We start from the raw sequence: 15,320 nt of genomic DNA, 5'->3' as shown, positions 1-15,320 counted from the left end.
TTCCCAAATTCTCCCTCTCCTTTTCCATGTGAATGGAGTTTTCAGCCAGGCACAGGGCCGCCAACCTGGAGACTACATCTCCCAGCCTCCCTTTCAGCTTCATGTGGCCATGTGACTACTAGAGGCCAATTAGAGGGTTGCGAGCAGAAGGGTAGCTCCCAGCCTCCCCCCAGCACATGTGGTCATGTGACCATTAGGGGCCAATGGGAGGTAAGCAGAAGGACTCTCCCAGCCTCCTTTTCAGCCCCTTGTAGTCATGTGACTATTAGGGGCCAATGGGGTGTGAGAAGAGAAGTGAGCAGCGTCAGGCGTAAGCGCGGGCGGCTTGTTTCAGACGTCTGCCGTTTTCCGTTCTGTTCGGAGGCTGGAAAGCAGATGCGGGAGCAATGCCGCTTCCACTGTGTTCCGTGTGGACAGGAGTCTAGGGGGTGAGAGAGCGCAGGAGGGAAGGGACCTGGGTCTCGGGTGACTTCGTGTGGTGTGGAGCCCCACCCACCCCACGGCCAGGACGCAGGACCGCGGGGCTGTCGCATGGGTTATGTGTCCTTAACCCATAGGCTCTGTTTTGTGCCCTTATGTAAATTGGCACCTAGAAGCGGGATGTGGCCAACACAGAAAGCTGTAGTGAGTTAGCGGCCTGGGAGGGGCTCCGAGGGCGTCTTCGCCCCAACCCTCTGGGTGTAAATCAGCCTCTCTGGGGGCCAGGGAAGCCCGGCGTCCCAGGACTGCGCCCCTCCTCCTCCCGCAGCATTCGGCGAATCTCTCTGGAATTCTCTCCCTCTGCAGTTAACTCCCCAAGTTGGTCCTCATCCAGGATCCCGTTTCAGGAGCGTGTGCCCAAAAAGCTGCACCTGTGCAGAAATACAAAAATGTGTCGCCAACAACCCTACGGTGAGAGCATACGGCACGTGTCACCCCCTCTCGTCTTTTCCTTCTATTTCAGAGCTCAGCCTCGGCCTGTCAGGGGCCTAGGCTTTCTGCGAGGCCTGCGCTCTCTGAACGGGACCGAGTGTAGCTCACGGTGGAAACGCAGCAAGGGCTCCTGACAAGTGTTGTCGCTCCTCTCGCCAGTGAGGCTGTGGACCACTGCAGGTACAGTCTAGAGGTTTCGGGAATCTTCCACGGAGTCGTGCACGTGCTTTGCCCACGCGGGGCAGCCAAATGTGTGTTCGCTGACTTTAAAAATCTCCACCTCGCTCGACTGAAGGTGGTTTCTATCTGGAGGTGCGCTCAGTTCTCAGAACAGATGCCGGTGAGCTCACCTAGGTTACCAGCCCACGCTCTCCCAGATGACGTTTAGACAAGAAACTTCTTTTCATCCCCAAACGAAAACTCACCTAAAAGCGTCAGTGTCTAAGGAGACACGAGAGGGCCTGCCTGTGGCGCTTGGGAAAGGTGGTTCTGAACCCACCCGACCCCCTTTCCTCCTTTCTCAGCTGGTCTCAGGGATCGGAACCATCCTCATTCAAATGAAAACGGCAGAGGTCACAGCTTCTCTGCGATCTGCCATGGGCCACTGCATCCTGTCACACTGGGCAGAAACCCTAGGCTAACTGCTCACACACACGGTGGCCTGAATGATGCTTACAAGCATCTTGATAAGAGAAAGAAGCTGGACACGATAAAAGGATGTACTGTTTTATTCCATGGACGTGGAGTTCTAGAACACGCAAATCTGTAGTGACAGAAAGCAAATCAGTAGTTGTTTCCAGGGATTGACCAGGGAGGGGGCACGAGAGAATGAGCCAGGTGATAGAAAAGTCTAGATCTTGATAGAGGTCTGGCTGTCACAGGTGTGTGTACTTGTCAGCACCCATCAAATCATATCACTTCAGACTAGTGCGTTTTACCTAAAAAAAAACAAAAAACAAAAAAAGAAACCCAGTGGGTGAGGTGGGGCGAGTAAGTGGCCTATGGTAGGCAAGCGGAGACAGGGTGGGGGCTGTGCTGAGAGCTAGACTGGTCAGACAGCCCGGAGCTGACCGCCGAGCCCTGAGCAGGTGACCGGACTGTTTGGCCACTAGATAGGATGCGCTGAAAGTTGACGTGACCCAAACTGCATTTTAGGAAGGTAGGATTATTTTGTTACTGTCTCAAGTGGGCACACCCCAGCTTCTTGCTGTGACCATTGCTGTTAACTGCGGCCGTCGTGCCCCTGGGCCCCTTCTGTGTTTGGGGACTCGGAAATCTGCCCCTAGACCTCCCGCCAGACAGGCGGGAAGTGCCGGCTTCTCACCCTCACGCCTCCCAACCAGCCAGACGGGGGCTCGTGGCTCTAGCTTGGATTCAGAGCCAGTAGGCAAAGGAGCAGAGACCTCACGGGACCGGTCTGCCAGGAGTGGCCGCAGCAGAGCCCCTGTGTCCAGTGTCCAGAGTTAGGGACCGGAGAGGCCAGGGGGGTGGACAGATCTGTCAGTGCCCCGGGGTGGGGGCCGCAGCGTCTTCCAGCCAGTGTGAACTGGGACACTGCTCACAGCAAAGCGGCCTCCACGCCCGACTCGGAGACCTCCTGGAGGTCTGTGAGCGCCCTGATCCTTTTAATAAATTCCTTCTCGGCTTTAATTAACTAGTTTCCGTTTCTGTCGCTAGTCACAAAAACCCCTAACCCGAGATGCTGCTGCGCTCTGAGCATCCGTTCCTTGGGTCTGCAGGTAGCCAGGGCAAAGATGTCACGCAGAGCACGGGAGTTGGGATCCGAAAGCCAGCCTTCTCATCAGGGCCCTGGAGAAGCGCAGTGAGATTCTTAACCGTTGCCTGTGGGGCTCCCCACCTAAAATGCAGGAGTTACAGCAAATGACCTGAAGACCTCACCCAGCTCTGAAGACATGATCACGTGGTATCTAACCACGTGACGGGACTTGGTGTCTCCGCTTGGACGACGGCTCTGGGTGGAAAGGTGGTGCCGTTGCCCCTGCCACAGGGCCCGTGCCCCCGGGGGACGCGTGGGCCCATGGAGAAGCAGCACTGACCCAGGGCTCCGGCAGTGGACCCAGCAGAGGCTCTCTGTGGTCCGCTTTCTCCTTTGCCCGTAACATGCATCTGCTCCAAGCGTCTGGGCCAGAGGAGGGAGGGAGGTCAGGATATTCATCTTGCCCCTTGGAGCTCCGAGTCCAGCTTTCCTAAGCATCAGCTTAATTACCGGAGCTGAGAACTGGGCATCCTCGCTCAGGCACCTACAGCTGTAGAGCAGTAAAGGACTTCATTCTTTGCTTCAGGAACGTCTTCAGAATCAATCTATCTGAACCGTAGAGTTCCCAAATACAAGCCTTCTGGGTCTCGAGATTGCTCCACTGGTCAAAGCATTTCCTTGGCAGACAACTGTGTACTTTTCAAATCTCCTTCTAGATCCTTGCCTTATTGTGCCCACCAAACCTAAACCATTATGTCGAGAGCTTTGCACAATCCCCATATAGTCTCCCCACGGAAAGACCCTCCCTAAACCACTGAAGACACATGGGGGGGTGCTGAATGGGGGCTCCAAAGATATGTCCACATCCTAATCTCTCAAATCTGTGACTGTGACCTTATTTAGAAAAAAAAAAGGTGGGTTGGGGGGAGGGGTCTTTGTTGATGTAACTGAGGGACTTTGTGACGAGAGCAGCCTGAATTATCTCAACGGGCCCTAAATCCAATGACAAGCACCCTTATGAAAGACACACAGACGGAGAGGAAGCAGCGTAACCATAGAGGGGGAGTTCGGTGTGGTACCGGAAGCCCAGAAATACCGATCACCCCAAAGCTGGAAGAGGCCAGGAACAGAGTCTCCCCCGGAGCCCCCTGTGGGATTTGGGACTAGTGCCCTGAACTGCGAGAGAAGAAATCTCTGTTGTTTTAGACCACCTAGTTCACGGGAGTTCGTACAGGGATCCGACACCGTGATTAATAGTCGTCTCATGGTTGACGTGCCAGAAACCGAGCTCTGGGTTCCTCCCCGGGCCACTGTACTCAGGACCTTGCCCGAGTCGGTTGCATCCTTCCTGCCAGCTGCTCAGGCTACAACCTGGGAGACAGTCTTGATTTCTCGCTCTTGCACATTTCACAAACTGTCAAGACATCTTGTAGCCTCCACCTTGAAAGCATGAACCCAGAATCTGAGCTCCCCTCTGTCCCCTCCCCTGCTTCCGTATGATGGGTTATTGCAGGGTCCTCCAACTGCTCTCTCTCTACCCTTTTTTGTTTCTCACTCACCCATTATCATTCATTCCATTCCAGCCTCCTCATTGTTCCTCTAATACCCCAGTGCCTTTGCACAGACTGCTTCATCTCCCTAGAGCACCCTTCCCCTGACAGCTGTATGGCTCGGCATCTCTCCACCTTCAGATGTTTGCTTGAAGGTCACTTTCTCAATAAGTTCTCTCTTGTCCATTCATTTAAAATACCATCACCTCCCCCAGCATCCCCGATCTTTCTTATCCTGCTCTATTTTTACTCCACAGCCCTTAACGCCTTGTGTCATGCTGTGCCCTTTATTTATGTACTATGTGTGTTTACTGTCCATGTCTCCCCGCCAGAGTGTAAACTCTAGGCCAGCAGGCATTTTTACTTCCTTTATTCCCTGATATATCACCCAGCAAAGTGCCAGACTCAGAGTAGGCGCTCAATAAATATTTGTTGAATAAATAAGTGAAATAAAGAAAGTGGCGGTTATTTCTTTCATAATAGAGTGCATTTGTTGAGATCACAAAGGAAATGAAATTGTGTGGTCATCAAAACGTATTGTCTGCAGCATAGCATTTTGAAATACGAAGATACTCCGCTTTACGAAAATGGCTGTCATTTTTTTCATCTTATCAGCTGCATTTAGAAGCCTCGCCACTTTGTAATGCAGTCGATGGCTCACCGCTGGGAACGGTGGCATTTTTCTCCCTAGTCTGGACCGAGATAATAATTGTCACAGGGCACGCCTAGGACATCCGTAACACTCAGATAGGCTAGGTGACACTGTGCAACAAACTGCCCCTGGGTTTCAGTGCCTTGGAACAGAAATGGTCTGTGTCTTGCCCACTTGAAGTCCTGGCGGAACTGAGTGATGTCTCTGCAGCTGCTCTCCGTGCAGGGGCTCATTTCTGTTTCCTGGGAGTAAACGCGCTCCCAGGACCACTTGGGCAGGAGGGAGGGGAGTGCCAGACCCTCTTCCACAGGCATTTAAATGCTTCCACCTACGACTAACACGTTTCCCTTCTGCTTTGTGCCATTGGCCAGAGCCAGTCACATGACCTCAAAGGCACATGGGCCGGAAAAGAGGGGGAACCAGAAATCCTGACAAGCGCCATCATGGATACCCCCTCAAGTGAAGCCAAAATAGATCTTTTGTAGATTTGGGGGCCCCGTGTTCATGTCTTTTGTCAGTTTTTGCAATAAACTGGTGGGTTTTTTTTTTTTCTTGTTAATTTGAAGAAAGTCTTCGGTGCTTTGCCTCTGATCGAAGTTGCCAACACAGTGTTGCAATTTGTCTTTTGACTTGGTATTTTTATGGTGGTTTATGCTGTGCAGAGCTGAGCACTTTCAGAACCTTTTTATTGCAAAATAAAATTTCTGTACAGGAAAGCACATAAGAGAGATGTCTAGCTTAATGAGTGGTCTTAAGGCAGACACCCTTGTAAACTACGCCTGGGACGGGAACAGCCTCAGAAACCATCGCCATCTTTCCCGTCGCAACTTCCCCCTCTCTGCACAAAGTGACCACTCTCCTGAGCTATGTGGCCATCGCCTCTTGTCATTCCTGAACAGGTCACCCAGTGCGTATCCCTAGGACACTACAGTTCAGTCTCGCCCACTTTAAAAAATCGTGCTATGTCTCTTAAGTTGCGTTCAATTTCGCCATTTCCCTTACATCCTTTTTTTTCTTGCAATTTACCTGTGGAAAGTTCTGGGGTATCTGGGGCTGATTGCAACCCCACAGCACAGTTCAGCGTGACCCTCGCTTAATTGGCAACTGAATCCAAAGGCTTGATGCGGCCCATGTATCATCCTTTTGGTGAGACTCTAGGTGGTGTCTCTTGTGTCCTTGCATAGGCTAGAACCCCCCCCCCCCCCCCGCCCCGTGCAACATTAAATAATAATAAAGCATCGTCTTCATGTTGCTGATTCTAGTGAAAACACCTGTAGGGGATTGCCATTAGGAATGACGCTGGGTTTTGAGCTAGGATAAATGTTTTATTATGTATCCATGGTGGATAAGCTAGTATGAATCTACCCCTGTTTCTCTGAGTACTTTTTTTTTTAATTGGAACGGATATTGAAATTTTTCAGATGCCCCCTTAGCATAAAATGAAGATGATCTTTCCATTTCCCTTGAATTATATTATTTCATTAGATTTCCTCAAATTGAATTGTTCCTATACTCCTCACGTGACATACTTGGTCATGATGGATTCGAAAATGTTACTGGGTTAGTTCATTCCAATACATTTTCATTGAAGTATAATTAACATTACTCAGCCATAAAAAAAGAATGAAATCTTGCCATTAATATATTTTATTTAGAGTTTTTACATCTGCATTCGTGAGTGAGAGTTTTTTTATTGTTGCCATCACTGTGTCTGCTCCCACCGCAATCTGGTGGGTATTAATGTCAAGGTTATGTTCTTTTCATAAAAAGAATTTGAAACATCTCCTCCTTTTTCTGGGCACACACTGCGTGGCTGGAGTAGATCCTCTGGTAATTGCCCCAAGAAGGCCTCATAGAATGGTGTTTTCTTAGTCTTTAATGTCAGAGGTATTTTGTGGGTAGCCTTTACACTCTATGTAGAGTTTGGATGGATGTAAAATTGTGGCTCACAACCTCTTTCCGTGAGAATGTTGTAAGGATTTCTCTGCTTGCTTGCTTGCTTTCTTTCTTTTCGCTTTAAATGTTGCTATAAAAACATCTGAGACCTGCTTGGGTTTTTCTTCAGCTTGTCTCCCTTTTCTTGCATGGCTGCCCAAAGGAAGTTTTTCTTTATCCTTGAAGCGTAGCGACCAGCTAGTTCCAGCGTTATCCGCTCCGCGTACCCTGACGTGCTCCTTCACTCCGCAGGCTCAAGGCTTCTTTTCTTTCAAAGACGTTTTCTTGAACCATGTCTTCAAATATTTCTTCTCTCCCTTTCTGGTTTCCTCCTTCCGGGACTCCAGTTACGACATCTGTGGTTTCTTCTCCCACAGCTTCTGTGTCTTCCGCTCTGCACTCCATTTTAAAACTGTGTCTCTTTTCGGTTTTTTTTTTTTCTTTTCCTTTCTCTCTAATGAGAGGCAGGCTACTGCTTTGTTGTTTTGTATGAGTTTTGGCCTCAGTGGCATCCCTTTTGCTCCCTCCGACTCTCTCTGCATTCCTGAGATGGTTTTCTTTCTTTCTCTCTCTCTCTTTCTCTTTCTTTCTTTCTTTCTTTCTTTCTTTCTTTCTTTCTTTCTTTCTTTCTTTCTTTCTTCTTTTTCCTGAGTTCTGTCAACTTTTGTTTTATCCCCCTTCTCTCTCACCTGATATTTTGGCCATTGTATCTGTGGTCTCCTTTATTTGAGATCATTTCCTTAAGGTTTTAAAAATTCACGGTGAGATGGTTGTTTGCCGTTTTCCTCTCGATGCTGTGGAGCCCTAGGCAGGATAGTGTCGCCCCCAAGGACAATATCCACGTGCTAGGTCATGGACCCTGTGAACGCACTGTGTTATGTAGCAAAGGGGAATAAATGTTGCAAATGGAATTAAGGTTGCTAATCGGATTACCTTAATATGGGGATATTTCCCTGGATTATCTGGGTAGGTGTAATGTAATCACAAGCGCCCTGGAGTGTGGAAGGGGAGGGTCAGGGTGGTGAAGTAGAACCAAAACTCAACTGGCCGTTGCTGGCTCTGCAGCTGGAGGAAGAGGCCGTGGGCCCAGAAATGCAGGCGCCTCCAGAAGCTGGAAAAGACAAGAAAACAGTCATCCCCCGGGCCTCCAGAAGGAACACAGCCCAGCGACTCCAGTCTCAGCAGCCGTCCAAAACTGTAAGATAATAAATTTGTGTTGTTTAAAGCCACTAATCTAGTGGCAATTTTTGTGGCAATAGGAAACTAATACACATTGCAAAATATCTGAGTATTCTTTATAAATATTTGCTGCTGTTTTTTTTTCTTTTAGTACATCATGTAGATATATGTGTATATGTATTCATAGAGAGAGACATATGTAGACGTAAATGTAGTAACATAAGTAAGAAGACATATTCGTATGTTTCTCTCTACGTATTACTTACTACTGCATGAGTCAGGGCAGGGAGGACCCGGTTGTAGCCTTCATGATGCCAGCTCTTACTTGTGAGTTACAACCAGAACAGACAGCTTCCTGTATGGCCTGTCTTCGTGATTCTTGACATCTCTAAACCCGCGTGGTTCCAGTGGGGGCATTTGTCGATCCTCCCCACCCCCCCCCCCCCCCCCGCCCACAATGGAACAGCAAATGAAAGCTGTGCCCGTCAGGATGTGTCTCTGGCTCTACAGAACTGTGTTTTTGCTGATGTTTTCTGAGCTTTGTGGCATCTGGACTGTCACCCCTTAGATCTGGCCTCAGCGTGTCTCCGTTTCCCTGCACCAGCTCTCATCACAACGCAGATGCTCTCGGGAGCATCTCCCTTTCTGTGGAGTTTACTTTCATTGCCGAAAACAAAGTTTGCTTCTTTTATTAGTCTTTTCTTTTCTTTTCTTTTTTTTTTTTTTTTTTTGGAGCATACAGGAAATGGGAGTTTCACAGATATGTTCATAAGGGAATTCTAATCTAAATTTTTAACAAGTGTCCCAGTTGACCAAAAGAAATCTTTGGGCCACGCTTTTGGAAACATCTAGAAATTTTTCACCGTTGAATGGAGAGACTCGACCCCAAGGCAGGGACAAGCTCGCGGGTCCACCCAGGCAAGCACCCTACTTCATGCTTGGCAAATACTAATGGCTCCACAAGCATTATGAGCAGAACAAATGGGGTTTTTTTCCCTAGGTCTTCTGCTAAGGAAAACCCTAAAGGCAAAATATTTTTTGTTTATGAAATCAAAAACCAGCAAAGATGTCAAGTGTAGGATAGTTTAGCCCCAGCCCCTCGCCAGATGATGCGCCATCAGGGACCCTTGGTGAGAAAAGACCCAAGGAAGAGCCACAGGTTCCGTTTGCCTAAAAATACCTCTTATCCAACCTGCGCAGCTTGAACACTTTCCCCAGGCAGTGGATAGAAAAATAAGGGGAGAGGGATTGTCTCCAGAGGTGTGTGAAGATGCCCGGAGAGGAGAGGACCGTACCCGGCCCTGCCATCGGATGAGAAACGGGCTTTGTTTACAGGAGCACGGGCCACCCGCTGATGAAAATGTCTTTGATTAATTCTTTAAACATTTACTCCCCATCTGTGTCATACCCCGTGACTGCATTGTCAGATTTGCTGACATTGTGGGGGCTGCTCTCCAAATTTATTTAGGTGATAAGTAAACATGTCAGGCTGATAAAAAGTGTGTGTTCTATGAGTCATGGTGGGCTTTCTCTCCTTTTGATCCAAATATCACTCAAAGAATATCTAATTCTGGCATTACTCCTCGGGACAGGGTTGTATGTGCTTGTGTCCTCTCTGACCTTGTCCGTTGTTACTCACGTAGATGGGCTGAATTGTGCCCTGCCCCAAGTTCACATGTTGAAGTCCTAACCCGCAAGGCCTGCATCGGGAGACAGCGTCTCCTACTCAAGAGGTAATTAGGTTACAATTAGGTTATTAGTGTGGGTCCTCCTCCAGGAGGACTGAAGTTCTTACGAGAAGAGATCAGGACACAGACACACACACAGGGACGACCGCGTGAGGACACGGGGAGGCAGTGGCTGTCTCCGTGCCAAGGAGAGAGGCCTCAGGGGAGACCAGACCTGTTGACACCTTGATGTTGTACTTTACGACCCCAGAGGTGTGAGAAAACCAGTCTGTAGTTTAAGTCGCCCAGCCTGTGGTGCCTTGTTAGGCAGCCCGCTCAGACCGATAACGGGCTGCTGGTTGGACAGGAGGCTGGGCCCCGTCAGAGAAGATCTTTGCTAAGTGTTGTGCGACTTTATCCTTGGAAAATCTGTTGCCCTGACATCAGTCCCCCATTCTCATGCTTCTCTGCGACCTTCTTATAACAGGCTCTCGGGAAACAATAAAGATCTTGAAACCTAAGACTGACGTGAGTGAATGAGTCTGCCAAGTTCACGTCAAGATCCCGGCAGAGGCCTGCCTTTCACAGGGAAATGAAGGGGACTCCGGGGTTCCAACTCGGGTTTCTGTGCAAGTCCCCACTTAACCACACACCCTTCCCTCCCCCACCACCGGGAGCCTGCAGACGACAAGGTTAGCTCGGTTGTGGGCTGGTTGGCCTAAAACGGTCGATGACCGTGTCTCCTCCAAACTTCCTTCCAACTCAAAAGATGGGCAATAGTGAGGAATTTATTCTCGGCTAACAAGGACGAGAGCGATTGTGATGATTTTTGCACGCATTTGGAGAGTATTGATACAGCCTCCCAGGTGTGTGAAAGCCAATCAGCGTTTCCATTAACGTTAGTAAACGTGTTTAGCGTGTACTGAGCACATCTTCGCCAGCTGGGCGAGGTGCTTGGTGCTGCAGAAGTAAGGGGGGCGGGGCGTGACTCCACTGGACCTTAGGATCTCGTGAGAGAACCAGGAGCCAGTGAAGCCAGAACAGAGACGCTTCACAGACCGCGACAGGAGCAACACAGGAAAAGACGCAGGACCGCAAGGGCGTGGGGCGGCAGGGCCAGGTGAGCAGGGACCCAGGACCGGGCAGCGCCCGAGAAGCAGTGTAAGCGGGCCAGACTCAGCCTGGCCGCGGCTGCAGAGACCCCCAGCCTGTTAGCAGAAGCAACCAGGGCCTTTCAGTGTTTCCTTTTTTTTTAATTTTTTTAAACTTTTTTTCATTTTTGAGAGAGACAGAGCATGAGCAGGGGAGGGGCAGAGAGAGAGGGAGACACAGAATGGGAAGCAGGCTCCGGGCTCCCGTCTATCAGCACAGAGCCCGACGTGGGGCTCAAACTCCCCAAGTGTGAGATCATGACCTGAGCTGAAGTTGGATGCTTAACTGACTGAGCCACCCAGGTGCCCCTTTTGTGCCACACCATGTGAGATGTAAACCATAGGGAGACTGTGGAGGAGGGGCTCTAGGGCCCAGGGGAGGGCCGGGCCCTAACTTGGGGTAACACCTTCTCCCCCCGCCCCCCCCCCCCGCCATAGCAGGTGGAAGGAAGGGAGACCTATAGACACAGACTGGGAAGTCAAGAGGCGTTTCAAGCTGGTGACCTCCCTTTTCTCCGTGGGGAAGGACACAGAGTCATCTTCTTAAAATGAGGGCAGGAGTAGTTGGGACGTGGACATGGGTTTGAAAAGAGCTGAAGTTCTCACGGGATAGCGGACAAAGTTGCACATGACTGGAACCTAACGGACGTGCCAGAGTCCGGACGGCCTTCCCCTCACGCTAGAGGCCCGCCTGCAGGTAAACCTCGTCTCCTGCCATCTCAAACGGGTGCTCTGTGTGCCCTTGGAGGTACCTTCAGGCTCTCCCCTGCCGGCCCTCTCCCCCCAGCAAGACTGAGGACCTCCCTCAGGAGTTTTCCTCCTCTTCCAAGCTTCCCAGGGAGTTCGGAATTTCCTTCTTTGTGTTTCCCCTAAACGAGAAACATCCTTTTGGCACTCAGTCTATCACATAATTGTTTTCGTGACTGTTGCTACTTGCCGAGGCCTTGAGGACCAGGTCAATGCCTCCTCCATGTTTTTCAACGAAGCGTTTGGCAAAGTTGAGTTACTACCTTGGTGTTTTGCCAGGAGTCCAAGTATTTGCCTTCTGTCAATTAACAGGGTGAAAATTTCCACATCCCCGACAGCAGACATGAATCCGTAAAGGGTTCGCTCTTGGCTCTGGTGTTATGGAAGAGTTGCTTAGCCTGTTTTCTTCCCTAGTTCTCAGAATCAGTGGTGCCTACTTTTAAAAAAAAAATCACTTTTCCCAATGACTGATGATGAGGTTCACTCCCACCCCCTGGCAGTCACCAGCCAGCGTTCTACCTCTACAGATCCGCCTACTCTGAACGTTCCACATAAACGGAATCCCACGGTATATGGCCTTTAGTGTCTGCCTCCTTTCACTCAGCATCATGTTTTCAAGGTTAATCTAGGTTGTAGCAGGTGTCAGGAGTTCTTTCTTTCTGTGGCTGAATAAGAGCCATTGGATGGATTCCATTTTGTTGATTCATTCATCCACTGGTGGACACTTGGGTTGTTTCCTCCAAGATCTCGGCTGTTGTGAATGATGCTGCTGTGAACACGCACTTATGATGCCCTCTGCACAAACGCTGGTCTGCGTTGTCTCCCCTGATGCCTCCCCCTAGTCTCTCTCCCCAGAGCCACCCCCCCCAACTCAGCTTCTTCGATGTCTGCACTGCTCTGAAAGGCAGACTCTCAACTCCTTCTCCTTCTCCAACTCATCCTCCCCGTCCTTCTCCTTCCAGGCTCCCAGCATAGTTGCCACCAAGCCCTCACCAATCCCTAAGGAAAAGGAGATGAGGGTCATAGTGGCCCTGCCACTCTCAGTGTTTCTACATCTTTTTTTTACGTATTCCTATTTGTGTGCAGAAACGTGCACCTAAAGAAAATGCGGTGTTTGTGTGCATGACAGAGAGCAGCATGGGTGAAATTATTCAGTACCTTTCGTTTGGTAACTTTGCTTTTTATTTCTTAATGCTGTGTCTCGATGTTCTGTCGAACTCCATGTCAGTACAGGCAGATGTACCTAATTATTTTTAGCTGCTGCGAAATAGTCCGTAGCACCAGTCACAATGACTTAATTAGCTACTTATCTGTGGATGGACACGTAGGCTTTCCATTTTTCCCTATAGCAAGTAATTTTGCAGTGAATGTTGCTTCAATGCTTCCTTATCTAAAAGTGTCGCTATTTCTGCTGGTTGATACTGGAAAGAAGTCTCTGTCATTGGATATGTGCATTTTTTATTTCAATCGAAACTACCAATGCCCTCCCCCTAAATACTTGTTCTAACATTCCTGCCAGGAACAACCTGTTCCCTGTCCTTTTGCCAACATTCTACATCATCCAGCTCGATGTGGTTGCAAACCTAGTGGGGGAAATAGTATTTAATTCCTGTTTTGGTTTGCATGTCCCTGATTACCAACCACATAATTGTTTTGAGATTGGATGAGAGCAGTGGTTCTCAACCAGAGGCGATCCTGCCTGCGCCGCCCCCCCCACCCCGAGGAACAATTTGCCAATGTCTGGGGACATTTTTTGGTTGTCCCCCTGGACCAGGGATGCTTCTACTGCACATTCTGTGGTGCAGCGCACGGCCGCACAAACGAGGTCAACGTTGCCCAAGCTAAGACGCCCACACAGATGAGGTGTTTTATAAAACTCATCATTGCCGCGGTACCATGGCAGTGAGACATCGCCCTAAAACAGTTCATGTGCTTTCTGTAGAAAATGATGATAATGAAACACTGCCCAGCAGAACCTCCTCCCCTCCGCAAGTCTGGAGTTTTGCCCTCTCGAGGGAGGTACACAGGCAGGCTGGCGGGCAGGACGCCCCAGTGCCAGTAATGAACGATAGGACAGCGTCGGCATTGCTCTCCTCTCCAGCTTCAAGTGATGGGAACCAGATCAGTAGGCTTTGCGTCCTTCACTGGTTCGATCCCTTGTGTCGCTCCTGTCCCTCTCCCACCCTCGGTGCCGCCGGCCGATCTCCCCGTCTGAACAGCTCCAAACATCCCTTCCCTTAATGCGCCTTCCTTTACTTCGTGGGCAGGTGTTTGAAAATGCCGACTGAATTATTCAGCATTTTCTGCTACATAATGAAAATTTATTCCCTTCAACTTTCCAAAATCATTTTAGGAGTAAGAATTAACTTTTTAGGAAATAAATATTTATGCATATTATTCCTGACCTCTGCCTCGCTGCAAATTGTGATGGAAAATTCAGCACCAACATGACAAAAGCGAACCTGAAAAACAAATTTCACTGTATAAAAAATCCCTCAGGTTAACATCAGTGGGCCGGAAGCAGGAAAGGGCCCATCTCCCTCGGTTTTCTTTAATAGAATTCCACAAATAATCCAAAGAACAAACATTAAGAAAAGAACAATAAAGAGCCAAAACATTTGCTCTTTTGTAAGCTTTGTTAATAATGCCATGCATACCCCAAAACTCGTCTTACCACGATGAGCTAATAAGGAAGATGGTCTTCAAAAATTTCATATGGTTTCAGCCCTTTGTTCCCTGTTGATGCAGGAGGGAATGTTCACAGAGAAATAGGGCTGAACGTAGGGTGACCCAGATGGCGCTGTGTGGTGTGGCTTCACGATGCGGCTGGACAACCCCAGCCAAGGGGCTCTTGTCAGCTTATGACACTGAGCCCTGGGGTGCTGACCCTCAGGCTGATTTGAGGCAGTCGTTGCTGCTTTAGAAACGGATGGGGTGGGGAGGCACCTGTGTGGCTCAGTCCATCGAGTGTATGACTTTGGCTCAGGTCACGATCTCGCGGTCCATGGGTCCGAGCCCCGCGTCAGGCTCTGTGCTGACAGCTGGGAGCCTGGAGCCTGCTTCAGATTCTGTGTCTCCCTCTCTCTCTGCCACTGCCCCACTCACATTCTGTCTCTCTCTCCCTGAAAAATAAATAAACCTTAAAATTTTAATTAAATAAATTTAAAAACGAGAAATGGATGGAGTGGTGCTGGGGACAGGTGAGAAGAAGCTTAGTCTCGCATGTGGGTAAATTAGCAGTTGCTAGATTCTATACAACCATGAGGAATCTTCCTGGATGTCCTGAACATTCCATATTTGTGGACGCAACACATATTTAAGTGCGCTGGGGTAGACTGAATCGCTGGCGTGAACTCTTTGCTCTCTTGTAGTTAGATCGTATATCCACGTCCCTGCCGTGGCTTCATGGCAGGCAGAGGATTTCCCCACGACTGGACACAGGGCTTGGCCATACATCACGTTTTGGCCAGCGGGGTGAGATCCAAAGGGTCAAAATACGCTCATCCAGTTGGGCTCGCCCCCTTGCACGTAGGCCGTCCCCGCGTGAAGAACGCGCCTCAGGTGCCCCTGAACGAGATCCTAGAAGAGTAAGAGACACACAGAGCAGACCTGGGCTGAGCTCACATTGGAGCCAAGCAGCGCCAACCCCGGCCTCGAGCAAATCCCAGCCGACGTGTGAGCCGGAAATAAACGCAGACTTGTGCCCCACGCACAAAACACTTAGGTGCCGTTACAGATGTATGAGCCGGGGCCACAGAGACCCAGAGACATGGTGGAGGGCTGCGCTCCCCCGGGAGACCGGAGAACCTT

General features: G+C 49.6%; 1 long non-coding RNA gene across 1 annotated transcript in view; it reads left to right on the top strand.

Annotated features, from left to right (window-relative positions):
* The first annotated feature begins 316 nt into the window (after nucleotides 1-316).
* LOC109251152 (uncharacterized) overlaps nucleotides 317-15,320 on the top strand; it is a 70,569-nt gene continuing 55,565 nt past the window's right edge. The window contains exons 1-3 of the long non-coding RNA XR_002073381.2: nucleotides 317-428; nucleotides 944-1,092; nucleotides 7,832-7,963. This is a non-coding gene — a long non-coding RNA (uncharacterized LOC109251152). The remainder of the gene's footprint in view (nucleotides 429-943; nucleotides 1,093-7,831; nucleotides 7,964-15,320) is intronic.

The sequence above is a fragment of the Panthera pardus genome, unplaced genomic scaffold (genome assembly GCF_024362965.1).
Source record: "Panthera pardus isolate Hobbes unplaced genomic scaffold, ASM2436296v1 HiC_scaffold_4, whole genome shotgun sequence".
NCBI classification, from domain to species: Eukaryota; Metazoa; Chordata; class Mammalia; order Carnivora; family Felidae; genus Panthera; species Panthera pardus.
The sequence above is the reverse complement of the archived record's forward strand: the minus strand, read 5'-3'. Positions and strand labels throughout refer to the sequence as shown.